This window comes from Eutrigla gurnardus (assembly GCF_963514095.1).
Source record: "Eutrigla gurnardus genome assembly, chromosome: 1".
Lineage (NCBI taxonomy): Eukaryota > Metazoa > Chordata > Actinopteri > Perciformes > Triglidae > Eutrigla > Eutrigla gurnardus.
Window position 1 is genome coordinate 16,084,124 of NC_139915.1, and position 26,419 is coordinate 16,110,542.

Below are 26,419 nucleotides of genomic sequence, written 5' to 3' on the forward strand. Positions count from 1 at the left end.
GTGAACCAGGTTAGAGCAGAGTCAGTGATGCCAAGTTCAGCCAGGGTGGAGAGGGGATTTGGTGGTTGACTGTGTCGAATGCAGCAGATAGGTCAAGGAGAATGAGAACGGAGGAGTGGGATGAGGCTCTGGCGTCTTGCAGGGACTTAGTCACTGTGAGTAGGGCCGTCTCAGTGGAGTGATTAGTCCTGAATCCTGATTGATTTGGGTCAAGGAGGTTGTTCTGCGAGAGATAGGATGACAGTTTGGTTGTAGGCGGCACGTTCCAGGGTTTTAGAGAGGAATGAAAGAAGAGATACAGGTCTGTAGCTTTGGATCTCAGCAGCATCTAGGGTGGGTTTTTTGGGAGGGGCTTCACTGTAGCCATCTTAAAAGCCGATGGAATGACACCTGAGGTGAGGGAGGAGGTGATCAGGGTGGTGAGGAATGGCAATATGTCGTGTGAGATGTCTTGAGATGACCGGAGGGAATCAGGTCAAGGGAGCAGGTGTTGGCACGGTTAGACGTAAAAAGTATGTGAACGTCTTCAGAGGTGAGAGGGCTAAAGCTGGTAAGGCCATCAGAGTTGAAAGTTAGTGGAGATGTTTTCTGGGAGGTTATAGGAGTGAATGAGGAGCTGATGTCATTTACTTTCTTGGTAAAGTAAGTTGCAAAGTCATCAGCAGTGAGGGAGGAAGGAGGGGGAGGGGTAGAAGGGGTGAGGAGACTGCAGCATGTCATCTGCTGATGGGCTGCTTGTGTTTTTATCTGCCATTCCTGAAGAGCCTGCATGCTTCCAGGACTACCCCAAGGTCAGGAGGAGAGATTATGGTTGACCGCTCCCACCCTGGAGCCAGGATCCTCATCACCACAACACAAAAACCTAATCTTAGTGTCATGTAAATAAAACAGATCACCTTATATACCTGTATATTACAGTTATTCTGTATTAATATTATTTCACTGTAGCCTTAGTAAACATACTTCTTAGACAAAATACTTGACTATTGTTAACTCACCTTTATCTGAGAATACAAAATCAGCTTAACAAGATAACACTACCAGATTCTTACCATTATTCTGTATTAATATTATTTCACTGTGTGGCCTTAAGAAAGAAAAAAACAAACCTGAAAAGACAAAATACTTACCTGTTGTTAACTCACCTTTACTTTACTCTGTATATACATATTCAGTTCACCTAGATAAGACTACTACACCTGATTTTTACTATTATTCTGTATTGATTTTATTTCACTACCTGTAAAGACAAAATACCTACCAATTGTTAACTCACCTGTGCTCACCTCATTGTTACCTGGGGCCCATTCCAGAAAGCAGGCTCAACAAACTCTGAACCTAACCCTGAACTCTGATTCAACCAACTCTGAGATGGGCAACTCTTAGTTTTCGGTTCCAGAACAACAGTTCTGAATTAGTTCAATCAACTCTGAGTTACATGCGTGCCTGCCGACTCTACAAAGCCATCATAAATGGAGCTCTGATACCACGATTCACCATGGCAACCGGGAGAGAGTTATTCGAGAGATCGAGATCATCCTTAGAAAGCGGACCAACGTAACTGCATCAAAGTAGAGATACCTGGCGTGGCGGACATTTTTTTGGCCCGACTTAATGTCTATAACTGAATAAAACATACAATTGATCTCAAGGTGATAGGTCTTTATTTTCAGCCATGCTGAGCAACACTGTGGTGTAATGGTTAGCAAATAGAGCTGGTGCTGGAGGAGACGCTGCAGGACCTGGCTGACATGCTGGATATGAGTCTGCTCATCGGGGGAGAAGATCAGGATATCATCAATAGACAAAAAAAAGTAATTAAAAAAATCCCTAAGAATGTCATTTACAAATGCCTGGAACACTCCCGGAGCGTTAGTTAAGCCAAAGGGCATTACCAGATACTCATTATGGCCGCTGGGGGTGTTAAAGGCAGTCTTCCACTCATCCCCCTCCCTGATTCTGACCAAATGATAGGTGTTGCGGAGATCTATTTTGGTGAAACACTTGGCTCTTTGTAATGACTCAAAAGCAGATGCAATCAGAGGAAGGGGTACCTGTTCTCAATGGTGATGCCATTTAATCCACTGTAATCGATGCACGGCCGTAGAGACTTGTCCTTCTTGTCCACAAAGAAGAATCCTGCCCCGGCAGGAGACGAGGAGGGACGGATGATTCCAGCAGCGAGGGATTCATCGATTTATTTCCTCATGGCCAAAGTTCTGGTCTGGACAGGGAGTATTGTCTCCCTTTAGGTGGCGAAGCCCCTGGAAGAAGCTCCATAGCACAGTCATAAGGGCAATGAGGAGGAAGAGAGAGAGCTCGGGCCTTATTAAACACCTCCTTTAGCTGGTGGTAACAGGAGGGAACCTTGGAAAGATCGGGATATTTAGTTTCCTCTGCAGGTGTCAGGAGTCTTGACAGTAGGAAAACAGTCTCTCCTACACTCTTTTCCCCAAGATATCACCTGATAAGTGTTCCAGTCTATGTGTGGGTTATGCAAGGAGAGCCAAGGGTGACCTAGAACTAGGGAGTGCTGGGGAGCCTTGAACACATGAAAACTAATCCTCTCTGTGTGGGAATCGGGAAAGGAGAGGAGAAGTGACTGTGTGTGATGGGACAGATAAGTCCGCCGTCCAGTGCAAAGGCCTCTAGGGGTCTCTGAAGCCAATACGTCTTCAGGCCGAGAGAACTAACAAGAGAAAAGACCATTAAATTAGCATCTGAGCCTGAGTCAATGAACACTGGGGTTACCACCGTTTGTGAAGGAGAGGTAAGGGTGACTGAGGCTGGCAGTCTAGCAGGCTTTGAAATTGACATAATACTGCTAGTGAGCACCCTTACCTTGCAGCCTCCGAGAGCATGTGGTGATATAATGTCAGCTCTGACCACAGTAAAGGCACCTCCCTGACCTAAATGTATATGACCTCCCCTCCACCATACGGCGCTGTCATTCCTCAGGAGAGAGGCGGGTGCCTCCCAACTGCATGGGCCCTCCGCTGGTGTAGAGCGAGTCCTGGGAGGAGATGAGTGACGCCACGAAGAAGGAGGAGGAGAACGTCCCCCGGAGTACTGGCGCCTCTGCTAGCGGAGTGGAGAACATGTTGACCTGCCGCGATCCCGTTCCTTCTCAAACAAACGCTTGTCTATTTTAATGGCCAAGGTGATGAGAGAGTCCAAGTCGTCAGGCAAATCGAGTAGGGTTAGTTGATCCTTGAGAGGCTAAGAAAGGCCTTTGATGGATGTGTCGAACAGGGCTTCCTGATTCCAGCCGCTCTCCGCCGCAAGGGTCCGGAACTCGATGGCGAAAAAAACAACAAGTGAAAGCTAACGCTAGTATCTTAGCCCAACCACCCAATCAATAAATCAAGCGTAGCGTTAGTTCTGGCAGGCCACAACGTCAAGCTCTAAATCAGCAGCAACAGCGTAGCTGTCAAAACCGAGGAGATCAGCTGACGGCTCAGCTGACTCCTCGTGCCCACTTCCTTTTGGGAAATTGCATTCAAACTGCTCCAGCCTGCTCTAGCCTGACCTCCCTCGTTGCTTCCTCTGCCGGCGTTTTCAATAGGCTCACTGGGAACTAGGAACAGCCTTATGGGTTTTAAGGCTGGGTTTTTTTTAATAGAGATGCTCCGATACTCGGATCAGATATCAGCTCCGATATCGACTAATTAGCTGGATCGGATATCGGATGAATGAGGCCGATCCAGCATTCCGATCCAGTCATTTCATTTTTATTAACATCCTACACAGCTATACAGTTACAGGGATCTAGTCACTTCAATTCTGTTTGCTATGCTGGTTATGTCATCACGCAGAGCACGCTAGCAGCTAGTGATGAGTACACAGAGCAACACGGAGCAAGCGCCGGTTCATTAAGCCTTTGTCCGTCTGGTTCCAGGCAGCTACTATATTTCATATTACATTTTAAAATATCTGTTTACAGTACACTTTACATGGTTACAAGTGTTATTTATTCTTTTGCTGCTAATGTACACTTTATTTGTTAATAAATAATATTAAGTACATTTATATCTGTGGCAATGTCACATGATCGAAACTGGATTGGTGCATCTCTAGTCTTTAAGGTGCGGAGAATTCACCACACGCTCACGATCTTCAACCCCTCCCAAGACCTCACCATAGGCCATGTAACACTCCACAGTCATTACCTTTGTGTTCCTGAAACATTCCAAAACTGATAGAGACAGAAGCGGAATATCAGTTCCTATTTCCCAAACTAACTCTGATTTTTGTCCATTGTCTTCCATGGCCCGCTATCTGGAAGTCGTGCTCCAGCCAGCCCACAGGAGCCACTGTTCATCACGGAGGGAGGTGAACCCCTGTCACGGACTACTACTTGATACATGCTTCTGTTAATGCCACCACTACTGTTAATGCTACTACTACTATACTACCAACACCAAATGCAGTTGGAAACCAAGGGGCTGGGCTGCACGAGATTTCTGCCTAAAAGCCTATTAAGGCATTTTTTTCTCGCCACTGTCGCTGTAAAGCTTGCCCCTGGGTGATGTTGGGACTTTGAAATTGTGGTGACTCTTGAAATTTTGAGCGTATTCTAGTCCTGCTCAATATTAAGTGTCCCGAGATGACTCTGTTTTTTGACACTATAAAATTGAATTGAATCGAATTTATCATGTAAGGTGACCTTGGGTGTTTGAAAGGCGCCAACAAATAAAACGTATTATTATTATTATTGTTATGCCGTTCATGATGGCTCATGAAGGGCAGGAAGGTGTGCTCTTCCTGCCTCAGGCTTTCCACGCAAGCGTGTGGAAGAGCAGATAGGATACGTCTGTCTCCTCTTTATTCTTCAAGCTGAGGGGCAACGGATCTGCTTATCTCCTACCTAAATAGGCTACATTTATTTTAACTCAGATAGCCTCCTGACATCTCTTGTAGCAAGAGGGTCAGGGAATTGCCGGTGTGGTCGTTTTGGGGGTTTTTCTTTGCGCTCCCTGCTTATGCCGTTCATGATGGCTCATGAAGGGCAGGAAGGTGCTCTTCCTGCCTCAGGCTTTCCACGCAAGCGCGTGGAAGAGCAGGGAGTCCCAGAACAGTACCATACCGCCAAATGAAACTTGTGCAAGTAAATAAAGATTATTTTTGACAAAGTGGTCCTGACTGAAATCAAGCGTAGCATTAGTTCGGGCAGGCCACGACGTCAAGCTCTAAATCAGCAGCAACAGCGTAGCTGTCAAAACCGAGGAGATCAGCTGACGGCTCAGCTGACTCCCCGTGCCCGCTTCATATTGGGAAATTGCATTCAGAGCGCGCTATTTAAACTGCTCTAGCCTGACCTCCCTCGTTGCTTCCTCTACCGGCGTTTTCAACCCACCTCCACCCCAGCTCCTCCCGTCATCTGTTATGTACCTTACCATTGTTCTTGTTGGTTGCTCTGCTCTGTCTGGGTTTTTCTTTGCACTGCGCTCCCTACTTATGCCGTTCATGATGGCTCATGAAGGGCAGGAAGGTGTGCTCTTCCTGCCTCAGGCTTTCCACGCAAGCCCGTGGAAGAGCAGGGAGTCCCAGAACAGTACCATACCGCCAAATGAAACTTGTGCAAGTAAATAAAGATTATTTTTGACAAAGTGGTCCTGACTGAAACACCCATAAGATGACAATTTGGCCCATGTATAAAAAAACAATAATAACCATTAACAGCCATCACCCTTAGGACCTTAAAGGTCCCATATTATGAAAAACAGGTTTTCTCTGGTCTCTACACCAATCTGGTCCTCCCTGAGCCTGTCAACTCCCAGAATGAGGAAAACAAGCAATTCCTGCATGGTCTCTGCAGCCCATCCTCCGGTAAAATGGTGCTCCTACAGGCTGTTCAGATACAGCTCCTTTCATTACGTAATGAAAGGAGTCATTTGCATTGGCCGAACTCCTCTGCACGATGATAGGAGATATCCGACAGGGGGCGTTTCGCAACACAGCGCTGAGCCGACAGCCAAGCGGGCTCGGCCTGACCGACAGCTGAGAGCGAGCGCAGCGGAGAGCGGCGCAGCGGAGAGAGAGAGCAGCCGACCGACAGCAGAGAGCAAGCGCAGCGGAGAGCAAGCGCTGCCAACCAACAGCTGACAGCGTACGCCAACCACCAACTGGGCCCAACCGACAGCGCAGACGGAGAGCGTGAACCGACAGTGCTGCAGAGAGTGCAGCCCGACGTACCGGTTGTGGCGCTGGGTGATCTGGCTGGTGCTCCATGAATAAATCCCTGTGTGGGTGAAGCTGGAGAGAATCCTCCCAGTCTCACGCGCTCTGGTGCGTCTTCACTGCTGCCTCCGGTCGGACGGAACCCGGGGCCGCGTGTCCGACAGCACCGTGGATGACGGTCCGGGTCTGGTCTCTTGCGTTTCATTTTTCATGACAATGTGCCGGTCCGTGTAAGCTTCTATGTGTGTGCCAACTACTTCACATCGGACTGCTTCAGTAATGAGGGTCAGTACAAAGCTGGCTTTGCCTCGACACTGACCCTCGTAAACGGATCTGCCCCAACCATACAGGACACAGCAACTTCACCTGAGCCACATAGGCGAGCCATAGTGATACATTCTCCGTAAATATTGGCGCATGCTGCCGTGTAGCGTAAGCATCGTCTCCGTAGCTCTCCAAGCTCTCCGTAGCTCTCCTGTGTCTGCACCTTCAATGCTAATGAAGGTGCAGACACAGAAGCAGCCTGTTCTCAGCAGAGCTCATTTGAGCAACTTTTAGACAGCTGAAATTCAGGACCACGGATGGGTTTGCGGCAATGCATATCGAAAACAGTGTTGTTGGACCTCTGACAGCTAGTGATGTCCAAATGAAGCTTCGTGAAGCATTTTCTTTATTTTCTGAGCCCAATAGATGGCGCCCTCTGTTCAACAAAGGGTTGAAAGCAATGGAAATATATCGGCCTTCAACCCTTTGTTGAACAGAGAGCGCCATCTATTGGGCTCAGAAAATAAAGAAAATGCTTCACGAAGCTTCATTTGGACATCACTACTGACAGCTGTGTGAAATTGATGAAAACAGTATAATATGTCCCCTTTAACAAAGCATTGTCACATGTTGTTTTAATTACAAAAATAAATGTGACTTCATGTGAATGGCTAGCTAGCATAGATGCCGGTTGTTAGCAGTGTAATAAAGTCACGAATTTGCCACTTTTTTTCTGAATATTGCCCATCTCTCTCGGCTCTGTCTTTTTTTTCTACAGTGGCCCTAAGTCTCCGTTGTAATTGTGGCAGGAACTACCAGAGAGTTTTTTTTAGTACTTTGGGTGTTTTTATGTCAGTCTGTCTGGTATGTGGTCAGATTTTGTAAACCATTCAAGATTATGCTGCTGGTGTGATCCAATCGCAAGATAGTCCCTAGTTTTCCATATCATTCACCACAAATACATAATCAATATACTAAAAACACAATTCTTAACAAAAAGGGCATTTCAAGTTTATTTTTGAGGCATTTTCAGTTGATTATCAGAGGATAATATAAACTTGGTTTCTTGATGAGGTTTAAATAGTGTTAATCAAGCCAGTGATTGATTCCAGGAGAGTCTGTCTTGTTGAGGAAGGCCTCTGCCATTAAGGATTTAGTAGAGATATTTAGCAGAGACCAGGCTGCATATATGATAGTTGAAGAAAAAAAAGATTGGATGTGAGGATGACTGCCACGTGTTTCTGTAGTTTCATTTATATTTTTTTACAACTTGATGACTCAGTGAGGAAAGCAGGTCATTACCCGAGCTGAGAAAAGAATAATCTTTAATATTGACATCATTAGAAGGTGTGAAGTAGCCCTCAGAGGAATCTAAAGCAGTTGAGGACCAGGGGGTCATAGTGACTCACACTGTTTATTTGTTAATTTGGATCCCCATTAGTTTCTACCAGGGTATCAACTATTCTCACTGGGGTCTGCACATAAAAACACAACATCAACATACAAAATACATGACTTCTCAACAACACAACTCACTAAAGGTCTCCCCGCATGATAAAAACTATAAATGAACAGAGAAAACAAAATGAAATTACAGCTGAATGGCAATGAATGGGCCCTCACACCTTCACACACGAGTTACAGCAGTTTCTTATGTCATGGCATTTTATCAAAAATCCCCATGCCACCAAGGCAACGCCCTCCAGTCAAATGTTAGAACTTTCACAAGTCCTTAAGCCTCTTCTGACTGATTGAGTTGGAGTACTATATCAAAGTAAATGTTGTCTCCTTGTTGATAGCTGGTAAGCCTGGACATACCTATCTAAAATCCACTTTGTGAAGTCTCCCTCCCATGACTCACTATTAGAAGCAATGGGCAAAATAAAATAAATACCTTGAGTGAAAAAAAAAATCACTTGCAATAGTTAGAACAATTATCTTTGAAAAACATACTATGTCCAGTCGTATGCATTATTCAAGTTGCAAATAATTGATTGAAAACAGAATTTTTTTTATCATATTTATTTTCAATAAAGTGTTTTTCGTATTTAATTACCATTGAACACCAACTTTTGGTAAGGCTTTCTTCCCTGGGTCGCAGTGTTATAATTGGCCTGGAATGTAAATGTAATTTAACTTAACCTTACACCCTACAACCTGAAAAGCAGTGGACTTTTTTTTTCTGCTTCAACATAAGCATCAAGTAATAAATAAGGAAATATGTCAAAAAGGAAGCAACGTGTATTACTTTTGGTTGATTCTTTTTTTAAGACTCCTCCTCCTTGTCCCCCTCCTCTTCCTCCTCCTCCTTCTCTTTCTCCTCCGCCTTGTCCTCTTCTTCCTCCTCCTCCTCTCACTCTTACCCCTCTCCTTCTCTGGTTGTCTCTCTCTTCAATGTTCTCCATTGTTCACTAAACAAAACAGAGGCTCAAGGCACTTGCTGCAGTCCTGATTGCAAATTGCTAAACAGATCTGAATGTTTAGAGATTTGAATATGTGTTGTAGGTTGATGCTTTGAGATTTTACTTGGGAATGTGTGCAACAACTGAACATTGTGTAGTGTTTTGACAAGGTGATGTGTTATTGACGTCAGAGTGTAAAGAAGAAAAGTCAGAGTCTAAGGCAGATAAGTGTGAAGTCGTGCCAAATTGGGTCGAGTGATTGGTACATGAAGTGAAGGTTGTGCAAATTGTGCTGAAATTTCGCTTTTTGTGTGTTAACAATTGTGAAAAACTGTGAAAATACATGATATATAATTTTGCTACTTTATAGTGTTGGTTTTACCTTATTGTGGTGACAGAATTTGAACATGGAGCTGTAGTTATGTGTCTTGAAATCACTGCACTACAGCTCAGTAATGCAGCGATTCACACACTTAGTTGTCCAAAATCCCTTACTCATTCACAACTCCCTACTCATTAGGGAGTTCTATGTAGAGGACTACATGAGCTCATTTGCGAAATGAAAAAAAAACAAAAACACTTTGAGACCTACTCAGCCAGATCAATGGAGGCTGTAATAAGCCGTAATAAATACTCATGTATCATTTTTGGTAATGAATACATATTGTAAGCTAATTTGTTGTAATTGAAGTTCCCCTGATAAGCAGTGATGCTAATGTCTAAAGGTGTGTACACACCGGAAAAACTGCCCGACTCGCGTCGGTAAGTGAAGTCGGGCTACTTAATATGGCCGACTCAAACAACGACATGGGTGGTTCACACCTACGGAATTACAGCCGACGCCATACGTTCCGCGCTTGCGCGAGATGTAATGTCTCCAAAACAACAGGTGGCGCTAATCTGTATTGTGGGCCAAAAAACACGAAAACCGGAAGTAGCCGGTCCTCTCTAGACCACCTTCTTCGATTCCACTGGTTATCTGGTATGTTTACCATCGTCACTTCCGGGCTTCACTGATTCGCTAGTCAAGCTGCTAGCCTCCACCAATCAGAATGGTAAAAGAATGACCGACTTGAATGGTGGATTACACATTTGAATCGGCTGAAATGAACGCCGACGTGGGCCGACGTGGGCCGATTTGAGCGACCACACCAAGGAGACTCATGTCACGGACGCCGACTCTCTCAAAGACGCCGATTTTCGGTCCGGTGTGAGCCCGCCTTAAGGCTTTTATAGTGAAAGGTAATAAAGAACGCAGTGGTATACTCTGCCATTGTTAATGTGGAGGAAATAAGAGTTTTTGCCCAAATTAATAAATACACTCAAAGTACTTTGTGACCATTTGTGTTATGATGCAGTGCTCTACTCACATTAAATATATTATTTTTATTTGTCTCAATGGTGCTGCTCGGCATGGTGAACTAAGTGGTGTGACATTTAAGACACAGCCATAGAGTTTCCCTTTTGTTTGGTCACACTGCCATCATTTGTTTCATCTCGGCAAGAGGTGAAAAATGCATTTGATCTAATCAGTGGCCTACACAGTGGCCACATTTATATTTCACCATTATATGTGGACTAGTGTCAATAATATCATCTTTACCAATTCAGATGAACACAAACCAGCATATACTTTCTCCTATTTTTTCTGATGCTCTCCCTCCCATTGATTTTAAAGCTGAGTTCTTTGAACGATGAGCTTTTGCAATTTGCTACACACCCAGCATCAGCCCAGAAGTTGTGGCTTGCCCGGTGCAGCATGAAAACTCTTGTCACACAGTAATGGACTATTAAGGCCAGATTCTCTCTCTCTCTCTCTCTCTCTCTCTGTTGAACTGTGTTCTTCAAGTTCTGTGCACACTTTGTGCAAGTAAGTTTGGACGTTGCACACTGGGGACATGATTGAGGTTTGCTGACTGATGTTGGACTTTCTACACAGTTAGCAACTCTGCCTGTTTGGATTATGAGGAGCCAATTCAGTCCTGATTACAATTAGTCGTGCTGTTTCATTCATGAAAATGTGTTTCAATCTTGTTGCTCCGTCTCTGCTGCTCTGCACTCAGCATGTGCAAATAAGGTACAGAGTATTACTGTCACCAGTGAGATGGGTGCTAATGTAGCAGCCAGACTATAAGTCTATAACAGCCAGATGTGGTGCTTTACAACCACATGTTTTGGGTGAGGTGTTGGGATGTAATCATGTTCTTTCATTACATCAGACTGTTTGTTTTACTGTTGATGTTGATAGTTTCCTGCATACTGATATTGGTAATTAAATGGACCACCCTGTCTCCAAGGAAACTGTAACAAGTATGTATTGGACCCATATGCAGCACTCAGAACAGCAGAAACAGTTGGTTATGGCCATTGATTTATTTTGTAGCAGATGCAGGAAAATGCAGGCAGATGATCAGGCAGTTCAGTTCTCCTGACCAGAGGTATCCAAAAGTTCGGACTCAACCCTGGCACTCAGGCTGAGTGAGCCGAGCTGGGGAGCAGGTGTCAGTTACAATAAACACACACAGACAGCTCAGTACAATTATGTTCAAAGGTACAGTGTTGAGGGAGGCAGGAGGCGTCGTCGAGGAGGCAGAAGCTTGGGAACCAGGTGAGATCCACACCACAGGAAAACACAGGCAGGATGCCAGAAACACTGACACTGAAGCACCGTCGGAGGAATACACCAAAGAGCCCTGGGCAGACAATTCAGGAGCGCTGAGGCAAATATGAAATCTCACCAAAATTCCCCTGAGACCACATCCTACACTCTTAGAAATAAGGGTTCCAATAGGGTTCTTCTACAAGGGCTGAGGTTCTACCTGGAACCATTTGCTTTTGAAAAACCCTTTCCCGAAGAAAGGAGTTTTCAAGGGTTCTTGGTAACACTAAAGGTTCCAGTAAGAACCATCTTGATCCAGAGATCCCTTTAAAACCCCTTTCCTGAATAAATGGTTTTAAAAGGGTTCTTGGTAACACTAAGGGTTCCAGTAAGAACCATTTTGATCCAGAGAACCCTTTAAAACCCCTTTCCTGAAAAAAGGGTTTTAAAAGGGTTCTTGGTAACACTAAGTGTTCCAGTAAGAACTATTTTGATCCAGAGAACCGTTTTTGGAAGAAAGAGTTCTTCAGGGATTGTTGAAAGCATGGATCCTGTGTCACCAGGGACATACTTTCTGATAACACTTACCAATAATGGTGCAAAATACAATTCCTTGTGACTACTGATACAAATACTTTTCATATCCATTTTTTTTGTTTATTTGTTTTTTTCTTCTTCTCCAGATCCTGTTGATCAAACTGTAACATAATTGCCCATCTTGGGATTTGAACACCTGCCACCCAGTCTAAAGTCACTGGCACTAGCGACTGAGCTAACCAGCTAGCTGCGTTGAGTCAAATGAAGCTTTGTGAAGCATTTTCTTTATTTTCTGAGCCCAATAGATGGCGCTCTCTGTTCAACAAAGGGTTGAAGGCCGATATATTTCCATTGCTTTCAACCCTTTGTTGAACAGAGAGCGCCGTCTATTGGGCTCAGAAAATAAAGAAAATGCTTCACAAAGCTTCATTTGGACATCACTACCTTACACCTTCTGATCAGACATACAAATAATGGCAGTCCTATAACTGAAATGTTCTGTTACCAATTTATTTTCACAACCATTAATTATAAGAAAGCAAGACCTTCATCAGCAAATCTTGTTGACCCAGACAAAGATTAGCTGTGACTGGGATTTTAGCCCCCACCCTCCAAATCTAAAGTCTGTACCATTACCCACTGAGCTATCCAGCAGAACGTGTAAATCAGGGACTCCTCTGACTCTCACCACACTCACTTACACAGCCAGGTTGACAGCTCCTTCATGTCAGTGGTCAGACAGAGGGAGCTGATCATGTGTCTGTTTAGCTCTGTCTGTACAATGTGTGACTTCTGCTTTAAGCTCACAGGTTCAATTCCCATGTTGACAGACATCATTGCACTTCCAGACAATTAGCTCAGATGGCTAGGAGTTGTGAAGCTGCACATAAGTTCAGTGATAAAGGAAGGTCTTTGATGTCGGAGGCAAAGCCTTAACTGATGCAAAAATCACATTGTAATGCTGACTTTGGGGCTACCGCATCAGGGTTTGTTAATGCTGGGAATTGAACCTTGATCTCCCAGGGGAAAGGGCAAGGTTTGGTGTGTTGGGCCTGGGAGCTGGCCCCATGGTGGCTGTCATGTGTGAGTTAAGAGCTGGTTGCCCCATGGATTGCACCATATGGTCTGGTCTTCCCCCTCTACAAACCAGGTGTGACATACCAATATAGTCAAGTAGCAAGATGTCAAAAAAGGCCTTAGTTTTTGAGATACCCCCACCCGACTTAGAACTAAACGCAACCATGTTTTTTCTTATCTTTGAGGTCTCCCATTAATGAAATGGACTGTTGCGAAACTTTCTTTTGGGGGGAAAATGTGTTTTTGGGCTATTCTTTAGACCTGCCCCAATCCCTGAAAAAAGCAAATCCGAATAGGGCAAAGGTGACCAAAAAGCCTATAACATGAGAATGCTCACTCTTATCTCCATCAGAATTGCTGAGGTATGAACCAGGTGTCTACCCTACATCACCAAAAAGTCAGAATGTAATTTACCAAAAGGAATACTGAATAACAGTCCTTTAACATAACTTTAGTTTAGGCGGAAATTGTACTTTCTTAGTGAGGACTTCTTTACTTTCTCTCATTTACCAAAAAAAAACATACATTTATGTCAAATAGCTGCTACTCCATCACCTAGGATGCTATTAAACAATAACAAGTTGGTTGTGTGAAGATATCTTGTACTGAGTGCATAGAAAATGAGACTAACTGTTCTCTGTCTGAGTTGACATTGTTGGATTACATACAGTACTCAATCCCTGGATTGAGGCAATTATATATGTGAGCAAAGCACAATGCCATAGAGACCTGCGCGGGACTGTTTTCTTCATCCCGCTCCTGCCCGCTCCCGCTGATTTTCTGACCATTACCGCCCACGCCCGCAACGTGTGTGTTACACTCCCGCCCGCTCCCGCAATGTGCATGTCCACTCCCGCCCGCACCTGCAAAACTCTGAGAATTTATGCCCGCACAATAATAGAGATGCATTGATTTTGTGTCTTCTCCTGTCCCGCAGGAGAAAACACGTAATTATATAGGCTATTAAAAAGAGACTCATGGGCTGCGTGTCTTTTGACGCACTGGTCTAGCGCTCCTATTTCGTTGTTTTCATTTTTCAATTCAATAAGGGCTGTTTCATATTCTATTCTCCTCTTCTGTATTTTATTTATTTTTCTACCTTTATATAATCACGCAGTGATTGAGGATATTGTCTCTTTTCTAAGTTAGACCTGAATAAGAAACAATAATGAGAACACAATCAGCAAATCCATACACAATACATTTAAATATAATTTTGTTTTATCAAAACTTCGTCACGGCACATATAGAATTCATCTTTTCTGACAGACTAGTGAACAAAAGACCACTGAAGTGGCGTTTGACAAAGCTACGTTCATACATTTCCCCACAAGTGTAAACAGCTGCGAACACAACAAGACCACAATCAGCAGATCCATACACAATAAATTTAAATAGCCTATAATTTTGTTTTATCAAAACTTCGTCACGGCACATATAGAATTCATCTTTTCTGATAGACGAGTGAACAAAAGATCACTGAAGTGGCGTTTGACAAAGCTACGTCATCCTCCTGTCTGTCCCGCAGTGTTTTGTTTTAACCGCCCGCTCCCGCGAGATTTGGGTTGGGTCCCGCGGGACCCGGCGGGACCCAATCCCAATGCAGACCTCTACAATGCCATATTCAATCACACATGATGTATGCGGCAGGGGCAACATAAAGCCATGTAATAAATAATGGAAATATTAATTTATGATTTCAGAAGTAATATATGTTTTATCCAAAGGTGCACAGAGAATTGCAGGGGCCTAAATACAGAGAGCCAATCACAAATAGATTATTGAGATTTAGTAGTTACTTTAAGCAGTAAATTGAAGCCAATTCAGTTCAACCAATGACAGCAGGGGAAGAACTGTGGTTTGTTAGCTAAATAAGCTGTTAGCTAAATCATTACACCTGGCTGTCCAACAGGAGATATATGCACTGATCTAACCAGGAAAATCTAACCAAGGACCACCAATAAGATGACCGATAATGGGTAAGACACAAATTTATACAAATGTAATACTACTCTTTTTGAAAAGTTTAAATTTGAGGCCTATTTTATGTTACCAAGAACATGAGTAAAATTAATAGTTATATTTTTCACAGTTCACAGTAAAAATGGATCCAACAGAGATGGCAAGCAATGCACAACTTGATGACAAGTTGTGCTTAATATGTGAAAAGCCTCTAGAAGGAGATAAGAAGAATCCATATGTCAGGAAACCTACCTTAGAAGGACTCACAACAATATTGAAGGTTGCTCAGGAACGTGGTGATGAAGTCCATGAGAGGATATCCCCCCACTCGGATGACATCTTGTCCTTTAAGTTTAAAGCTTCATATCACAAGTCATGCAGGGCTAGTTATTCTAGTTCGAGTCACTATCAGCGTACTGCCATTGAGCAAGAACCAGCCAAGGGGCAATATCAGAGCAAAAGACTGACCAGAGAGCCAGGATTTGACATCCGCAGCCAGTGCTTCATTTGCAGCCAGAAAGCCACAAAGAAAGAAGGCCTGACCCCTATAAGCACTGGTACAGGAGAAAGCACAAGGTCAAAGGTCCTCGATGCAGCCGCAGAGAGGTTTGATGAGAAAATTCATCTTCGCATGCTGAATCATGTCGACCTATTTGCGTATGATGCAAAGTACCACAAGAGCTGCCTAGGACACTACATTTCAAAAAATAACATCACAGCAGCCAGAAACAAACATCTTTCAGAAAATAAATTAAATGAACATGAAAAAGCTTTCATTGAGCTAACTGAAGAATTAAGTAAGACCTTGTTTTCCAAGAAGATGACAGTTACCACACTAAGTGCTCTAACTCAGAGCTATGTGGGAAAAATAAGCACTACTGAAGAACCTGCGAAGTATCCAGCTTGGAGACTCAAAGCAAAGTTGAACCAACATTATGGAGAGAAACTTATCTTCATTGAACGTCCTGGAAAATCAGATCTGATCTGTTCTGGTGCCATTACAGTTGGTCAAGCAATGAAAGAAGCGGCTCTTCTCAGAGAAAAAGTTACAGAAGATAGGGAGACATTGCCGCCACAGAGAAGAGAGTCTCTAACTGATACACAAATCCTACACCAGGCTGCAGGTATATTAAGGAAAGCTATGGAAAATGTAGAGCATGAGCCTCAATTCTACATAAGCAGTGATAAGATGTCCCCAGTCGAGTGCAGTAAATATGTACCAGACATTTTATATGATTTTGTGAACTGGTGTGTTAGTCCACATGCATTTAAAAAAGTGCTGACCTGTAATGATGACCCAGCGACAAAAGATAACATACGTGTTATAACATTTTGTCATGAACTAATTGCCCAGTGCTGCAACATCCGTACACCTATCACACTTGGACTGGGCGTCATGATCCATCATGAGTTTGGGAGCAAGGCCATTATCAACAAGCTACACACAATGGGTCATTGTGTCTCTTACACTGAAGTGCGGCAGTTTCTCACATCTGTAGCAGCAGATCAATTGCAGAGGAGCAAAGGCGTTTACATCCCAAATGGCCTGTCAAGTACAACAGATCATGGCATAATTGATGCTGCTATTGACAACTTTGACCAGAATGAAGAGACACTGGATGGAAAGAATACCACACATGCCATGGCAATGGTTGTGTACAGAAGAGGTGATGTTACTACAGTACACAACCCCATCAAGAGAATTAGAAAGATCTCTCACAGCTCTAAACTGTGATTTGGACATTGAAGAAGTTCATAGGTAATGTTGTTGTCAAATTGTTATCTATTTACTGACACATATCACAAAAATGAATCTAAATAAATAAAGATTATATTATTATTAAAGCAAATTTTAGTTTTATTAATGTCAAAATGTAATATTTTTCATTGTCCTTGTTATTTCATGTCATATGTATCGGATGCTAAGATCCTTTCCTTCTGATTTCAGGTACATCAAGCCACCAACGCGACCTGAACCTCCGGCGGTTCAGCCACAACTCCTCAAGTCAGACCAAACCAAAGCTCAAGGAGCAGAGGACCAAGACTTGCTTTGGAAGGTGAGCCGTATCGCGAAAGAGAGAGAGCAGAGGATTCCTGGATGGTCTGCTTTCAATGCATACATATCGATGTCAGACATCCCAGTAGCCACGGTACTATATATGCCCTTCATAAGAGCTTCACCATCTGACCTGTCCACCATATACACATCCCTCTTGCAGCTGACAAAGCTTGCTGAAGAACTTGGACAGAGCCACATTCTTGTTACTGCTGATCTTGCCATCTACAGCAAAGCGCAACAGATTATATGGAGTAAACCTGAGACTTTAGATGGGAAGGTTACAATGAGAATGGGAGGCATGCACATAACCATGGCCTTTCTGGCAAGCATTGGAAAGGTTTTTGCTGACGGTGGTCTCTTTGACATCATAACTGAGTCTGGTGTGTATGCTGAGGCATCAGCTCGACAGATGCTTCAGGGGAAACAACTCGCAAGAGGTGTTAGGTGCATCAAGCTCGTATCAGAGGCTCTGTTTAGGCTCTTTTGGACAGCGATGGCATCCTGGCTTGACAAGCAAGGCCAAAGTCTAATGACTGATGCACAAGAACAACTTCTGCAAGATATTCAGCATGCCTTCCATGGCAATGATAAGGCCTCTGCCATGAACCTCTTAAAAGAATTGGAGACCAGCCTTCCTGATCTGAAGACTAAAATACAGCAGTTTTCAGAGAGTGGAATTCAACAATCAGAAACTTTCAAGTACTGGCTACATTTCATCGAAGGGGCTGATCTCTTACTCAGAATGCTACGTTCAGAGCGTGACGCTAACTTTGAACTTCATCTCAACTGCATGTCAGAAGCAATACCATGGTTCCGGGCTGCTGGCAGGACAAACTACTCCAAGTACATGCCAGTGTACATAGCTGAAATGAAAGCCCTTGAAAATAGCCAACCAGATTCATACAAATTCCTCATGGAAGGAGGGTTTGTTGTGCGACACACACAGGAGCGAAAATTCAACAGTGTTGCCACTGATCAAGCACTGGAACAAACGATAAATAAAGAAGGAAAGAGTCAAGGAGGCATTGTGGGCTTCACACACCGAAAGGGAGCTCTGACGAGATTGGCTCATCACAAGGCATGTCACCAGTGAATATGCTGAAGCCATGAATGGATGTTGTGATGGAGTGGCACATGCACAGAAATCCCACAAAGAGCACGGAGCAGCCCGCATGGACAGGGATGAGAGGGAGATTCTACAGATTATGGAGTATGTGCAAGACAGGCAGAACCCATTTGATTTAAATACTGTTCCAGATGAGCTAATTAACATCGCAAGTGGACAAGTAGCATCACAAAAGGTGGCAAAAGATTTCTCAAGCTTTCTGGAAGATGGAGAAACACGAAATGCAGCTTTCATCGATGAGCGACTGAAGAGTGAAACAACCAAAAGTTTCTGGGACTCAGAAAAAAGACACTGGCAACATTTGGAGATATGAAAGCAAGCCTTGCAAGTAGTAAAACAAATAAAGTTCACCTGAATTCAGATGTGCTCTTCAGGAGACTCCTGGCAGTTTCAAAACAAAGAGACGTGTCATTGGAGATGGTTATGTGTCACGAACTGGCTGCTGTCCCACCCTCTCTCTTCTATGATGATGGCGGAATGAGAAAGACCACTAAAGCAGACCTTTCAAAGAAACTGGAGTCTGTTGTAGAAGTGGTGCAGGAGCTGCCTGACAGCACATATAAATCTGCATATGTAATTGATGGCATGGCTATGCTTCAAAGTCTCCATGATTCTGCATTTCAGACATTCAGTGACCTAGCGGAATGTATCCTGAAGAAGATCTTGTACCTTTTGAAAAGAGGACAGGAAATGAAATGTGTGGTCATGGTATTTGACAGGTATGACAACCCACTGTCAATCAAAGGCCTGGAGAGGAAAAGGAGAGGTGCAACTGATGGAAGACCGACACATGCCATCACTGGCAACACAAATGTTCCAAACTACAGGAAGTACCTGCAGAGTAGTGGAAACAAGACTGCTCTGTGCATGTTCGTGAGCAACTACATCATCACTGCAGGCCCACAGAGACTACACTCTGACGACTCCATCATCTTGGCAGGTGGATTTGATTAAGGTGAGGAGGTGAAGAGCATATGCAATGCAGGAGTGAGCAGTCTGACATCTTTGTACAGTGATCAAGAGGAGGCGGACACAAGAATGGTGCTACATGCTATAGATCTTGCACAGTCTTATCCTCGCATCATTGTGCGATGTGATGACACAGATGTGGAAGTACTGCTCATTTATTATGCAAGCAAAGGCATGTTTGGCTCATCTACAGTGTTCATGCATTCAGGGCATGGAATGAAGGAGAGATATGTTCCCATCAATACCATATCTGAGAAAATTGGAAAAGACCTGTCCAGTTGTCTACCAGCCTGTCATGCACTCACTGGCTGTGACACCACCAGTAGTTTGTACAGGATTGGAAAAAGTACAGCCTTCAACAAACTGAAGTCTCATCTCAGTGAACTCAAAGATCTGGCCCATGTTGGAGTGTCTGCAAGCTTGGAAAAGTCCCTTCCAGTAGCAAGAGAGTATGCACTTCGACTTTACGGCAAAAAGAAAAAAGAAAATGGACGAATGTGCACCAACTTGGATGAACTGAGGTTCATAATTGCATCAACAACAGATGCAGCCTCTGCAAATCTTCCACCAACAGAGGATGCATTTGAACAACATGTACGAAGAGCAATGTACCAGACAGCGATATGGTGCCACAGTCACATCCCTAAACCCACGTTGTGGAGTCCTATTGACAACGGATGGATTGTCAGAGATGGAGCCATTGAAGCAGTCCTATTTAAGAAACCCCCCGCACCTACAGAGGTGAGAGACATAACTCATTTGTACTGCAAAGATGAAAATTGTAGAGAGAGTGGAAAGTGCCAGTGCCTCTCTGTTGGCCTTCCCTGTACGGAGTTCTGCAACTGCTGTGCAGAATGTCAAAATGTGTCACCAAATGTGTATGAAGAAGACAGTGAAGAGCCTAATATTGACTGAAACACACACACACACACAAAGAAAAATATGTTTTGTTTGTTTTACATTTGATTTTCCTATTTGTGTTTTCTGAAATGGCATAAGGCACGTTGAGATTTATTATTATTATTATTATTATTTTTACCCTTAGTATTATTATTACCCACTATAATTTTTGTTTGTATTTTATCAACATGACATTGAGATAGGAGATGCTGATTTAAATGGTTCAATAAAACTCATAAGTCTATGTATGCCTTGTATTTCTGTCTTTGTTTCATAGACCTTAAATGTAGTTACCCTATTAGGTTACTCACATTCTGAGTGTACAAGCACCTGGACTTTCTTTAGCAAAATATAATGACCATCATCAACTTAGTTTACAGTACCGTATGTCAACTATCTTCCATTAAGTTACTTAATTTGACTATCTCAGAGAATGGTATATCTAAAGAAGTCTGATTTGCAATAAAACTGTACAAGATCTCTCCACACAATCACTGGCTGTTGTTTAACAGCATCTTTGGCAAAGCAGTAACAGCTTACTTGACATAAATCTAAATGTTTTCATGACAAATGCAATAAGGTAAAGGAGTCCACCACAAAAGTACAGTTCCGCCTGAACAATGGTATGTTTAAAGGACTATGTATCAGTGTTTCTTCAGGTAAATTACATTCTGACTATTTGGTGATGTAGGGTAGACACCTGGTTCATACCTCAGCAGTTCTGATGGAGATAAGAGTGGGCATTCTCATGTTATAGGCTTTTTTGTCAACTTTGTCCTATTCGGATTAGCCTTTTTCAGAGATTGGGGTAGGTCTAAAGAATAGCTCAAAACCACATTTTTCCCCCAAAAGAAAACTTCGCAACACTCCATTTCATTAATGGGGGACCCTAAAGATAAGAAAAAAGATGGTTGCGTTTAGTTCTAAGTCGGGTGGGGGTATCTCAAAACCTGAGGGCTTCTGCTGCTAGACTAATAGTGATAACTGTGAACAGAACAGAACAAAGAAGAACAGAAGAGAGAGAAAACAGAAGAAACTTCAGAGAATCAAGGTGAGCTAAATATAATATCTTATTTCAGCATGCTTGACCCTAGCTGAGGACTTTCATGGTGAAAGGTGGACTAAGCATTTATTTCTTGTTATATTTTGTTTTTTTGCTTGTTTGTTTGTTTTCTTGTAGAAATGACTTACACAGCTTGGACGAAAGCTGAAGTGTGCCATTGGCTTGAAAAAGAGGGTTTTGCCGAGATTTTCATTATTTTTACAATACGTAACATTTTGAGTACTTGTTACATAACACTGAAAAGTATTTTAACATTATTTAAATCAATGTGAAAACTTTGTGGGGTTCCCTCACTTTCTCATGATTCTGTTCCACTGTCACAATTAGTACGTACAGTATGTACTCTCATTCCTTTCATCACCTTGGATTGATGGAACTCAAACTCTTTTTTGTCTCCCCTTGCTGCCATGTCACCATTGCTGGAGATTACACAAATCCACCGTCTGAGGACAGCATGATGTGTCTGGCCTGTCATGTTGCTGATTCCACTGGTCCTATGCTGACTTTTGACCTGTTCCCCCCTGGGACCTACACAGCCTCTCCTGTTCTGTTGGACTATCTTTAAATAAATGTTTTTCTCATTAAAATTTTTTGAATGTTTGTTCAATGTCAACATGATAAATGACCACAATATAATATGAACTAAACTGATCTGTAGAATACAATATGGTTCTTTATAGAACCCTCAGAAGACAAGACGGTTATTTGTGAAAACCTTTGAAAAAGGATGTTTTTAGAACCCCCTGTGTGAGGTCTAGATGAAACCCTTGAAACATGAAAGGGTTCTTAGTGGAACTTCCTGTGTGGGTTCTAGATAAAACCCTTGAAAAACGAAAAGTGGAACTCCCTGTGTGGGTTCTAGACGTAACCCTTGAAAAACGAAAGGGTTCTTAGTGGAACTCCCTGTGCGGGCTCTAGATTAAACTCTTGAAATATGAAAGGGTTCTTAGTGGAACTCTCTGTGCGGGTTCTAGATGAAACTCTTGAAATATGAAAGGGTTCTTAGTGGAACTCCCTGCATGGGTTCTTTGTAGAACCTCTAATGAGGGGTTCTGGGTGGAACTCCCTGTTTGGGTTCCAGATGAAACACTTGGAAAATGAAAGGGTTCTTGGTGGAACCCCCAGTATGGGTTCTTTGTAGAACCTCTCATGAGGGGTTGAACAGAGGGCGCCATCTATTGGGCTCAGAAAATAAAGAAAATGCTTCACGAAGCTTCATTTGGACATCACTACCAAGAACCCTTTCGTTTTTCGAGGGTTTTATCTAGAACCCACACAGGGAGTTCCACTAAGAACCCTCTCGTATTTCAAGGGTTTCAGCTAGAACCCACACAAGGAGATCCACTAAGAACCCTTTAATATTTCAAGGGTTTCATCTAGAACCCACACAGGGAGTTCCACTAAAAACACTTTCGTTTTTCAAGGGTTTCATCTAGAACCTACTAAAGGAGTTCCACCAAGAACCCTTTCATGTTTCAACGGTTTCATCTAGACCTCATACAGGGGGTTCCAAAAACATCCCTTTTCAAAGGTTTTCACAAAAACCGTCTTGTCTTCTGAGGGTTCTATGAAGAACCATATTGTATTCTACAGATCAGTTTAGTTCATATTATATTGTGGTCATTTATCATGTTGACATTAAACAAACATTCAAAACATTTTAATGAGAAAAACATTTATTTAAAGATAGTCCAACAGAACAGGCTGTGTAGGTCCCAGGGGAGAACAGGTCAAAAGTCAGCATAGGTCCAGTGCAGGGGTGCCCAACTCCAGTCCTGGAGAGCCACTGTCCTGCATGTTTTAGGTTTCTCCCTGCACCTGATTCAAATTATTTTCAAACCTGTGACAAGTTTCAGTTGCTTGATAACGAGCACATCATTAGAATCAGGTGTGTAAGAGCAGGGAGAAACCTAAAACATGCAGGACAGTGGGGAGTCGTAGTTGGGCACCCCTGGTCCAGTGGAATCAGCAACATGACAGGCCAGACACATCATGCTGTCCCCAGTAGGTGAATTTGTGTAATCTCCAGCAACGGTGACATGGCAGAAAGGGGAGACAAAAAAGTATTAGTTCCATCAATCCAAGGTGCATTTACTGCATTTACTGCGCCTTATTGTAAGCTATCTACAAACAATAAAATAATGCATGGTCCAATGAAAGGAATCAGAGTACATACTGTAAATAGTAACTGTGACAGTGGAACAGAATCATGAGAAAGTGAGGGAACCCCACAAAGTTTTCGCATTGATTTAAATAATGTTTAACTTTTCAGTGTTATGTAACAAGTCCACAAAATGTTACGTATTGTAACAATAATGGAAATCTCGGCAAAACCCTCTTTTTCAAGCCAATGGCACACTTTCGTCCAAGCTGTGTAAGTCATTTCTACAAGAAAACAAACAAACAAACAAAACATAACAAGAAACAAATGCTTAGTCCAACTTTCACCATAAAAGTCCTCAGCTAGGGTCGAGCATGCTTCAATAAGATATTATAGCTCACCTTGATTCTCTGAAGTTTCTTCTGTTCTCTCTCTCTTCCGTTCTTCTTTGTTCTGTTCTGTTCACAGTAATCACTATTGGTATGTCACACCTGGTTTGTAGAGGGGGAATACCAGACCATATGGTGCAAACCATGGGGCAACCAGCTCTTAACTCACACATGACAGCCACCATGGGGCCAGCTCCCAGGCCCAACACACCAAACCCCGCCCTTTCCCCTGGGAGATCAAGGTTAAATTCCCGGCACCAAGAAACCCTGATGCGGTAGCCCCAAAGTCAGCATTACAATATGATTTTTGCATCAGTTAAGGCTTGGCCTCTGACATCAAAGACCTTCCTCTATCACTGAACTTATCTGCAGCTTCACAACTTGACTAAGCCAGTCAGCAGGGTACAGCAGCCATGGGATGAAGCCGATCATGGAAAAGTATGAGGAGGAGACAAATACATGAGTAAAATTGTCTGTAAAATAAGTGTTTAATATTTTTCAAATTGTCTGTCACTAATCCACACATCACCTCAGTAGGCATTAACATGGTCACTCTGCATCAACCAGGCCTTGAACTCACAACCTCAAACTGTATGTAGTGTAACTAAACTTTAACTGCTGCGCAGCGATGGGTCGGGTCCGGGCTATTTTTGGCAAATTTAGGCAATTCTGAGCAACAAAGAGGAGAATAAGAAGGCAAGACAGTTGACATTGTAATGTTCATTTTGCACCACTAAAATCCACAATTTCTGGAACCAAAGACCATTGTCTATCGATCTGAGCTAATTGGCAAGTGGCAACTCAACTGGGGCTTCACAAATTGAGTAAGCCATTCACTGTCGTGCAGGCAGATTTGAAACCACTGTAAAAAAAAAAAAAATCATTTTTTTAGGTAAAATTCTGATATGTTTTTGTCAAACACCATCTACCATGACTCTAACATTTTGCACATTTGTTCACCATCTACCATGACTCTTACATTTTGCACATTTGTTCACAAAAACTACCAGGTATTTTGATGTATTACAACTATCACCCTTGCTGGGGCTTGAACCCACATTTTATGGCACCAAGAACCAGCTCCTAGCCAACTGAGCTAATTGTCTGGAAGTGCAACCAGTAACATATGATATCTGTCAACATGGGAATTGAACCTGTGACCTAAAAGCAGAAGTCACACATTGTACAGACAGAGCTAACAGACACATGATCAGCTCCCTCTGTCTGACCACTGACATGAAAGAGCTGTCAACCTGGCTGTGCGAGTGAGTGTGGTGAGTCAGAGAAGTCCCTGATCTAGATTTGGAGGGTGGGGGTTAAAATCCCAGTCACAGCTAATCTTTGCCTGGGTCAACAAGATTTGCTGATGAAGGTCTTGCTTTCTTATAATTAATGGTTGTGAAAATAAATTGGTAACAGAACATTTCAGTGATAGGACTGCCATTATTTGTATGTCTGATCAGAAGGTGTAACGTAATAGACTAGTATGGTGGACCTGATGACTCAATGCAGCTAGCTGGTTAGCTCAGTCACTACTGCCAGTGACTTTAGACTGGCTGGCAGGTGTTCAAATCCCAAGATGGGCAATTATGTTACAGTTTGATCAACAGGCTCTGGAGAAGAATAAAAAAACAAATAAACAAAAAAAAAAGGGATATGAAAAGTATTTCTATCAGTAGTCACAAGGAATTGTATTTTGTGCCATTATTGGTAAGTGTTATCAGGAAGTATGTTCCTGGTGACACAGGATCCATGCTTTCAACAATCCCTGAAGAACTCTTTCTTCCAAAAACGGTTCTCTGGATCAAAATAGTTCTTACTGGAACCATTAGTGTTACCAAGAACCCCTTTAAAACCCTTTATTCAGGGAAGGGATTTTAAAGGGTTATCTGGATCAAAATGGTTCTTACTGGAACCATTAGTGTTACCAAGAACCCTTGAAAAACCCTTTCTTCGGGAAAGGGTTTTTCAGAAGCAAATGGTTCCAGGTAGAACCTCAGCCCTTGTAGAAGAACCCTATTGGAACCCTTATTTCTAAGAGTGTAGAGACACATGGCTCATATACATATATTTGACTCATTCATTATAAAGTCCAACAACACTGGGCTCTATTCCCATGATGACTTCTTTTATTAGGAGATGGAGGGTCTGCCCTGGTCCCCTGGTTGATGACATCACTAACCAACACTCAGACTCACCACACAATCATCGTCTTGAAAAGAAGCTGTAGACAGAAAGTGGCGCTCTGCTTTACAAACCGGACAATGTCTCTATAAATACAACCGCTGAAAATAGTTTAATTCTTGCAAAAACATATGTACATACAACGTAGGAAGATATTGGTGAATGAGGCCTAATATTCTTATTTTCATATTTTTCATTTATAGTAATGTTAAGCCAAATTATTATTATTATTATTATTTATTTCATTTTTTTTTGCTAAACTTAGCCACGGAATTTTGCTACATAAACCTAACAATATGCTGTTGTGTTTTTCTTTTGTTCAAAAAGGACCCTTCAATACTAATCCCCTCCTGTCCTAAGGTGTGGTCCCCTCACCACTCAGTCCTGCTGTATCACTACTTCACCAAGAAATATGTGTTTGTGCTCGGTGGCCTGGCAAATGCAACACCACAGCTGGTGTGATTTTTTTGTCCTTTGTCTTTTTTTTGGAGACTGTTATGTGGAGAAATATTGAACTATTGAGGCACCACAGCGCAGATCAGCAAACTGCACGGTTGACAAATCATTGCAGTCTTTCCAGCCACCAAAACAAACCCTCCTACTCTGT